Source organism: Trachymyrmex septentrionalis, unplaced genomic scaffold, assembly GCF_001594115.1.
Source record: "Trachymyrmex septentrionalis isolate Tsep2-gDNA-1 unplaced genomic scaffold, Tsep1.0 scaffold8, whole genome shotgun sequence".
NCBI lineage: Eukaryota > Metazoa > Arthropoda > Insecta > Hymenoptera > Formicidae > Trachymyrmex > Trachymyrmex septentrionalis.
Window position 1 is genome coordinate 2,017,360 of NW_017305987.1, and position 9,108 is coordinate 2,026,467.

Sequence of the window (9,108 nt, forward strand, 5' to 3'; positions counted from 1 at the left end):
GAAAGGGGCGAAAAGAAAGAAAAGGGGATGGACGCGACGCGGAGAATGAATGTGCGCTACGTGAAAGCCGAGGACCTCGACAATGTTTACGCGACGTGCGTGGGCGGACGGTTATTTCTAAAATATATGCGGCTCGGTATATCCGACCGTGAAAATCTGACCGCGCGAAGCGGAGCGCACCCTCGGGGAATAATTAGCGATGTAATTACGCGACGTGTGTACAAGACGAGAGGCTTGATATTAAATAATCAAAGCAATGAATCGAGGTCGTGTTGCGGAGGGTTATTAAGAAAAAAAAAGAGAGAGAGAGAGAGAGAGAAAAAGTTAGCGCGCCGGCGGTCACGTTCTCTCCAGACGGCGAAAAACGCGGCCTCTTCAACCGACACGGGCCTCTAAAAATATTTATCACCAGCTTTATGCAGTTTCTTTCGCGTCACGTCGCGATCTCGAAATAACAGCCGGCGTCCTGATCGACGACGATTCGCACGCACACGCTCTCGCGACCTTGACCACACGCACGCACGCACACACACGCGCGCGCGCGCGCACACGCAGGAAATGCGATTGCCTTGTCTCGCGATCGGCGCCGCGCTAACTCTCGGGAAACAGAGGGAGAAAGAGATACCCCCGCGACTTACGTAATGTGCATCAGGCAATTGCACAAAATGCACATGCACGGGCGTCACGTGCGCGTGCGGCGCTGTTAGGGCCGTTGTCGTTGCACTTGTCATGCGACAAGGCTGCCAGCGATATCAATTGGCTGCGGGAATGTCTCCGGAATTAGTCGATAGATAAATCAATACATCGCCAAGACAAAGTTGGAGTAAGCCCGCAATATTGTGCCTTTGTGAAAGCTCTTAATCGTTAGAATTCTCCCGAGAATGCTCCAATTGTACGTTTGACCCTTCATTAACTCACGTCGTGAGATTGTTCGTGATACTCTCGCCTTATAAATTCGCCGAATGTACGAAAACGCTATATTTACGCGCATTATATTTAGCGTAAATTGTTTCACAATTTTATAGAAAAAGTTTCGCATTTATTTTTATCCAAAGGACGTACAAAATGTTCATCAATCTTCATTTAATTGTAATCTTCAAAGAGAATGGAAATTGAGAGACACGACGTTGGGATGTGAGAAACAACCCACACGAATAATTATATTAAAACGCGGGTAATGCAGGGTTAATAATCTTGTTACACAACGTAACTTGAACTCGGAGATTTCAATGTGGAAACCGTCGGGATTAGATTATCAATTTACTGAGTCGTTAAAAATGTTCTGACTTATCATTAAAAAAAAAAAAAACGGTTTTTATATACACATTTATTTGGAAATAACAATTATTAATAATCATTTTTCGGAGAGTAATTTAGAATCGTTTTAACAATTTAATAATACAGATAATTCGAATTTAGAAGATTTTCTGATTTTCGGGTTGACTTTTTATATCTGGACTCGTATTTATGTACCGAGTGTCCGATCTAACAGCGAATCCGGTTACTTAATTGCGTTACGCTAGAATTAATGCATATTAAAAGCTGCTATACATGAAATTAATAAAGTTAAACATAAAAGCATGAATATTTTGAATGATTAAAATCCCAATAATAACATTTCATACTTTTAATAAAGTATACATTTATTATTTCATTATTAAAGTTGATTATATTACCAATCTCCCCGAAGGTAAACTTTTCCCTCACTTTTTTTTTTATCTAACTACCGACTTATCTTTCATTTACATGCTCCAATTTTATTTCATAGTGGAAACTTTGTTCACTTTGTAGGTTATCGAACAGTTTCTATTTTTGTGACATCTTCTTACGCAAGGAATTTCTTATCTCCTAATCGACAACAATGGACATCTCGGTACTGGATTATGAATATCCGAATATGGCTAAAAAGGGAGTGGAGATGTAATACATTCCTCATTAAACAAAACTCTATGTCCAAATATTGTCGCGCTCCAATAATCGTGCTCGACTCGCCATTTCTCATTTACTAATTATTTTCTATCAACACATGAGCCTTTAATATATTAATAACATTTACGCCACTGCATTTAGATATTTGATATAAAAGCAGCCTTCAACGTTTACTGATCCCAGTGTAGTGCGAGCGATCGAATACACCATAACCGATTGATCGTCTAACCGGACGTCTCCCCCCCCTTGCACGTCCCGCAATCGTTTGTTCCGCGTTCCAGCGTCACTCGATTGTTCTCAATCATGAAGCAGAATCAGTCATCCGTGTCGATCGTGGGTGGATTGCGATACAGCGAGCGCGACCGATCGCTCACGTCGAGGTTAAAGTTCAAGGTTAACGCCAAGACTGCGCCCGACCCGCTGCTATAGCGAATAGCGGATCGATACACCGAGTGCTGTACGGATTCGTCGACGAGAACCCCGTGCGATCCAAATCGTCGTTGAAAATTACAACTTAACTGTTCCCTTAACCCGGGAACAGTTAATTGAGGTACTTAATATTCCAGCGGCGGAAAGATGCGAATTGTTGTAAAGTGACATTTTGTATAGACGTTTAATATATTTCTTTCTTTTTCAATAACTATTTATTAAAAAACTTTTAGCTATACGATCCCATCGAAAATCCGCAAGAGGAAAGCGTTATATTAACGAAATCTGTATCTTTTTTAGAAATGTCGTCATAATAAGTTACTCGACGCGATTAATTCGTGTTCAATGTTCGTTTGGCTTCCACTTACTTTTTTTGAACTGAGAAGAAAGGAAAAAGTTGTAATTACATCTAAATGCTTAATGTTTTCAAATACTAATAAATCGGAAAACAATCAATAATACATACATTGTGTAAATAATTAGTGATTTTAAGATGCGAAAATACTAGGTATAATTGTTTACGAAAAAAAAAAAAAAAAATCGAGTGACTATTTCTGATGAAAGATCTTAAAAGAGATCTGAACGGTAAAGTGACTTAAGTGCGTTACAAATGCAACAAAGTTTATATATTAATTCGAACGAACACCTGAGATTCAAGCTCGCAGATAAATGCAAGAGATATTATTAAGATTCTTGTATTTGGCGACTTTACAGAATTGTGTGAAGAAGCAACCGAATAAAGAATACGAACCAAAATATATCTTAAAATGTCGAAGAGTCCAAATCGTCTCTATGTGCGAGTGTGTTGCGATTAAGTTTCTTCGAGCGTCATCACACAAAAAAATAGAGGTAGTCGATATGCCTTTTCACGTCACAGCCAAGAGTGACGTATTATATGCATTATCAATAAAAGCGATATATTTCTGAAGCCAATGATAGGCTGCCGTAATTAAAAGACCGGGATGATCGATAATGTTATTATAGAACGTGCGAGAAAGCGAGTGAACGGTAATATCGTCCTGCGAAACTATCGATCGGTTACGTTAATTCTGGTATCCTGCACAGGTCAACGGCAAAAATATGCCGTGGTTATAGAGGAGAGGCTATATTTTATGCATGACGCCGCGATAGACGCAATCTCTTTCATGCGCCGCCAATGGGATGCAGATTTGGCTACTCCATTGAATCGCCGGTTTAGTGAGAGAATTTATGTTACTGCGAATAATTTATATTACATCTATAAATTCCATCATTGGGAAATTTTCCTAAAATAAATGCAATAAATCAAAGATTCTCTTTTATATATTATCACACAATTATACAATTCTTTTAAAAAGTTGATCTTGAACATTACTTTGATAGACATTTTTTTTAAGTGCCAGCATAAGTTGGTAGTGATAAAAACAAGTCTCTCTCTCTCTCTCTCTCTCTCTCTCTCTCTCTATATATATATATATATATTGGCGTAATTTACATCGCAACACATACGTGAATTTTGACTACCTCGCCCAATCGAGCCGTGCAAAGTAATATCTCGTTTTCACTTGACATTTGAAATGAACATTGACATGAAAGGGATGATGGCGGTTTTTTTTTCCTTCGGGGAAACATGACGAGGTAGCAGCCATTATCAATTAGACCTCAAGTCGGATTTTCGCGATAGGTACAACAGAATACATTTTTACTGAAGTTTTTATCCTTTAAAAGTGTGAAATCACCATCGCGTCAATGGTTGCAATCCATTTAAATGTAAAAGACGCAAGTTTTACTCTGTGAATGCTGACGAGCAATGCCGTAGACGTTATTATTAGCGTAAATATCGTGACATTCGGGGTCACACATTGATGCCACGTGAAAACGAGGCTTTCATAGCGACGATACGCGTCCGCGATTCGTGGCGGCGGTTCGACTTTGTGTGGATGTGTGCGCCAACACGCGCACTGAATGTCATCTCGAAGCCATTGATTTTCCACAATGCGAGCCCGCGTGCTGTCTGCGGGACAGCTTATTGAATTTTCAACAATTGCGATATGTATAGCGCCCGTAGAAGATGCATGCGACGGACGTCGGCGCGCAACGAGAAGTCATCGGGCTGGCTGTCGTTATTCAAGTAGATTTGAGTAGAAAATACCCCCCTCCCCCACACACACACACACACACACACACATATATATATACACATATATACATATATGACAGACTGAGTCGTTCAAAAAGCGCAATGGTAAACAGTGTTATATGACGTGTACTGCATCGCGTATTTCTTAATAAATTTGAAGCGATGCCAATTTAAATAATTCAACATTTCCTAATGTGCTCTTATGTATACAATTTCCATATCTATTGAAATCTGTTTTAACTTTATTTTCAAGTAGTAATGAATTTTTATCTAGTTTTACTACGAAAAAAGTTGTATGTAATAATCTTTTGGATACTTTCGATTATCTTGGAATAATAAGTCTCTATATATTTCTCTTGTCCCAATAGAGGAAACGAAGATGCAGTCCACAAAATAACATCTATTTCTATTAACACAGATCAGTAGCTTCAGTGCCGATTTAACTTGCCTTTTAGTCGTAGAAATTAGAAAAAGAAACAAAAATAGAGTAAAATAAACCGAAAGATTAAAGTTAATTTGCGGTGGTAAAAGAAACGAACGTGAGTGGTGGGTGGTAAAGTTGAACTTCTCGATCGGAGTCGCGAATTTAATGCGCGAGAGGCACGAGGCGATCGAGCGAAGTGTAAAATTTCGCGAAGCACGTGGGTATTGAATCGCGCGACACAGACCGCGATACGCGACTAGAGAAGTCATTGCGCCTGTCGTTACTTCGCACGGGTTCAAGTATAGCACGTGACGACACTCTCGCTCTGATCATCGAGGCGCGTTCAAAAGCGCGACGTGACAACTCGCGTTTCTGGCTGACGGCGGATGCTTCTTGGCACGGCGAAATAAACGCGAGGCTAATGGCAAGATCTGAACGTGTCTCGACGGCTGCGATGATTGTCGGCAATGCAGCCGCAGTGCAGAGAACTCCGAATAGTGCTCCTTTTTCCTGCGTTTCTTTTTTTTACATCTTTTCAGAAACATTAACCCTTAACTACAGTTATGATAACTGTGCCTCTACTAAATGCCTCTGTTGAAAATTTCATGAAATTTAATATATTTTTACGTAACGCAATTTAAACTTCATTTCATGACATTACGTTAAATTCGATGTATTTATAATTGAAAAATACTGTTAGAAATGTCACCACGACTGTCCCTTTACTATGTAAATGTTATGAACGAAATTGAAAGTAATGAATGATTTAATGATGAAAATTAAGTTACAGCAGTTACTTAAATGTAATAAACGTGTACATTAAATTTCATAAATTTTCGTGAAAAATCATTAAATTTATTGTAATGTCATGAAATTAAGTTCAAGTAGTGTAACTTAAAAGTATATATTAAATTTCATAAAATTTTTAACAATATATATTTGTGTATATGTACATGAAATTTAATGTATTTTTCACGAAAATTTATGAAATTTAACGTACACATTCATTACATTTAAGTAACTACTGTCATTTAACTTCCAGTTAAATTATTCGATACTTTTTCGTTCATAGCCCTGCACGAGCTTCATTTACTTGTAAAGAAAGCTCGTGGTTACATTTCTAACAGTGTAAGTTCTACAGTGTTCTATTTAAAGTACACAGCGAGAAAAATGAACGTCTTACAAGTCTAATAAAAATTCTGACTATTTTTGCCGAACTTATGACAAACTTTACTTGCCTCTAATAAAAAAATCTCGAAGGTGTGTAAAAAAATACATTACGGGTCGAAATGATTCGTTGCTGTAATCGAGGGTTAAAGTAGTACAAACTTTTCTCTCTAAATTCTTTCGAGTAGAATCTTACTCTAAAGAGTGAAAATTCACTCTTGAAAAAGAGCAGAATTTTCAACGTTTAAAAGTGTGGTTTCACTCTTTGCATAGAACGAGGTGCCACTCCAAAGAATTTAGAGAGCAGAGTAACGTATCAGTTGCCATTCGCGCCTCTCGCCCCCCGCTACAATTTCGTTACCACTCGATCGTTCCGCCGTTAAATTTAGTCGCGGGATTATTTCGAGATTACTTCCGCGTGGACGTGCCATGATCGAAAAGAGAGAGAGAGCGAGACAGAGAGAGAGAGAGAGAGAGAGAGAGAGAGAGAGAGAAAGGGTTCACCGTCTCTCGCGTTAAACCAGCCGCGCGCGGCCCGTCGACCCAGGCAAGGCCACCGTACAGCTGAAGCCGTCGTTTATCGATCTCTCGCGATGCCGCCGAGGGCGGTCACCGCCGTCGCCACCACCGCCGCTACTACCACCGCGGTATCACCATCGGCAACACCCCCGCCGCTACCACCGCTTCCGTCGCCGTCGAAATACAGCATTCGCGAAGGTCGCGAAAACGCCTCCCGAAGGACGGCCGGGATGCACTCTCGCTCTCCCGGCTGCTGCCGCCGCCGCCGCCGCCGCCGCCACTGCAATCGACTGCGGCGTGTAAACAGAACCACCGACGGCCACGGTGCAGCGGTGCAGGGATACCCATTGGCACACTGCACTGCACACTGCACCGTGGCGACTGGGCGCGCTTATCGATCGTTACGACGACGCCTCGTGCCTCCGATAATCGTAACGCGTCGGACGCGAGGCGGTAACCCTTTAAATACGGATTAACTTGCGCCCGAGAAGAACTGCAAGGGGCCGACGTCCCCAGGACGTGTTTCTCACAGATTCTTATAATTCTGTAACTTTTTTATGATTTTCCGTGGTTTCCGATAATTTTGAACTTTTTTATATTTTCGTTCTCACTCGGAAAAAGAGGAGGGGAGGGGAATCGTTATTTCGTTGAGGATCAATTTATTGTAACATAGCAATATAAATTACTAAAATGCGTAGGTGTGATGTACGTATTATATTGAACTTTTTTAAAGCCAAGTATTTTAATGATCGTTCAGAAAATTTTGCAAAATTCCCTGACCTTTCCTTAATTTCCCTGACAGTTCTCTGATTTCTTTAATTTCCAGTTCTATGGCAACGCTGGCTATGCGATATATACGAAGTGAAGAAAAGAGTTAAGCTTGAAGAGAAAAAGAGACAAGTTGATTTATGAGAACGATATGAACAGCAACGAAAGATTTCTCTTTGAGTAAATCTAATTAATGAAAATAAATAGAACTGTTTTTTTTTTCACTTCGTTACATTTCCGTTTTTACCGTAACTTCGTCGAACAACTAATTTACTTCAAGGAAAATTTCTAATATTTCAAGAAATAAGTTATCTACAACAGTTAACTAAAAGTTATTAAAAATTAGTTTATTGTAATAGTATTAAAATATAATTTATATACTGAAAAGAAGAAAACTGAGGGTCAAAACATTTGTGCATCTTAATTGAATAAAACGAAATTAATGTACACTTAAATATCTAGTGCTGGATCTCATAAGCATTGCACTTTATCGATTTATTTTCCTTAGAGCCTGAATGCCATTATCTTTTGAACAATTTCTAATCAAACTTTTAAAAAGACTAATTGAGAGACCGATCGTTTCTTAATTCTAAACTTGGCAAAAAAAGGAAAAGCAATTGTGATGATGAGAGATATAAAGAAATGAAGAAATGTCAAATATGTGAAATAAGAAAAGATACTAATTTTTTAAATATTTCGAGAAATAAGTTAATTGCGACAGTCTTAATTACAAGTTCTTAAAAATTTCGAATTAAACCTGAAAAGAACCTTTCACTGCCCGATCGTTTCTTGAATTTCTAATCTCGACATTCACAGAATCCTGACTTATAAAATTATAATAATCGTAACAGCGACAGAATGATGCGAAAAAGAAAAAAAAAAAAAGAAAAAACATAATTTATCCGAATTTAAATACATCGACAAAATTACAGCGAGAGAGCTGCATATTACTACACAGAACGCCCTGCCAAGTTTAGAATCAAGAATTTACTTGCCGTGTCACACAGCGAAGTTCTCTGGCGTGCAGCAGCAACAGAAGGGTTAACCAACTTAAACGAAGCCTTCGCCTTGCGGCGTGCATACGCGCTGTGTCGTCAGCGACGAAAATAAGCAACACGAAACGTGCAACGTCCGAGCGAACGAGGAGTTCGTGGCCAGCCAGCGCGAAGATTTGGCAGCGTAAGAAGCCAAAGCGACGCGCGCGGAGTCCGCGCGAGTTTTGAAGCCAATCCGCTCGCCTCGCCTCGCTTCGCCACGCTTCGCTCGTGCCACGTCCCGCTACGTTCGCACGCGGAGAGAACGCAACAACAAATCGCGTTCGCTGCACCGAGAGAACGAGAGCGAGTCAACTTCTCGAGGTCTTCTCGAATTTCGAGAAGCGCGGGCGAACGTATAAACGCACGCCCTTCCTGCGAGAGGTTTTCCCCGTCGGCAGCAGCGACAGGGGAGGGCGGTTTCTACACCATTGCGCTTTTTCCATACGTATTACACACAAGCACGCATCCACTTCGCCCTCCAATCTTGAGCCAGAGACACCTGAGAGACCCCCGATGAGAATTCCGTCACGCGAAACCGATCGTCGATCCCGAGGAATGGTCGGCGCGTTTCTTCCTTCCCCGACGCCGCGCCGTTGCGCCGCACGAGAACGCGGAAAGTAAACGTCACGCACTGGCCGATGCACTTGGAAGAGAGCACGAGGGAAGAGAGAAGGAAGGGAGAGAGAGAGAGAGAGAGAGAGAGAGAGAGAGAGAGA

General features: G+C 40.6%; 1 protein-coding gene across 8 annotated transcripts in view; it reads right to left on the bottom strand.

The window, feature by feature from the left end:
• Window positions 1–9,108, bottom strand: part of LOC108754510 (retinoic acid receptor RXR) — a 101,854-nt gene that overhangs the window by 60,496 nt on the left and 32,250 nt on the right. The window contains exon 1 of one of the 8 annotated variants that reach the window (XM_018496866.1): window positions 3,110–3,136. The exons of the other annotated variants lie outside the window; for them this stretch is intronic. The gene's annotated coding sequence lies outside the window, so the exon portion shown is untranslated. Of the gene's footprint in view, window positions 1–3,109; window positions 3,137–9,108 lie in introns of those variants that run through there. 8 annotated transcript variants of the gene reach the window in all.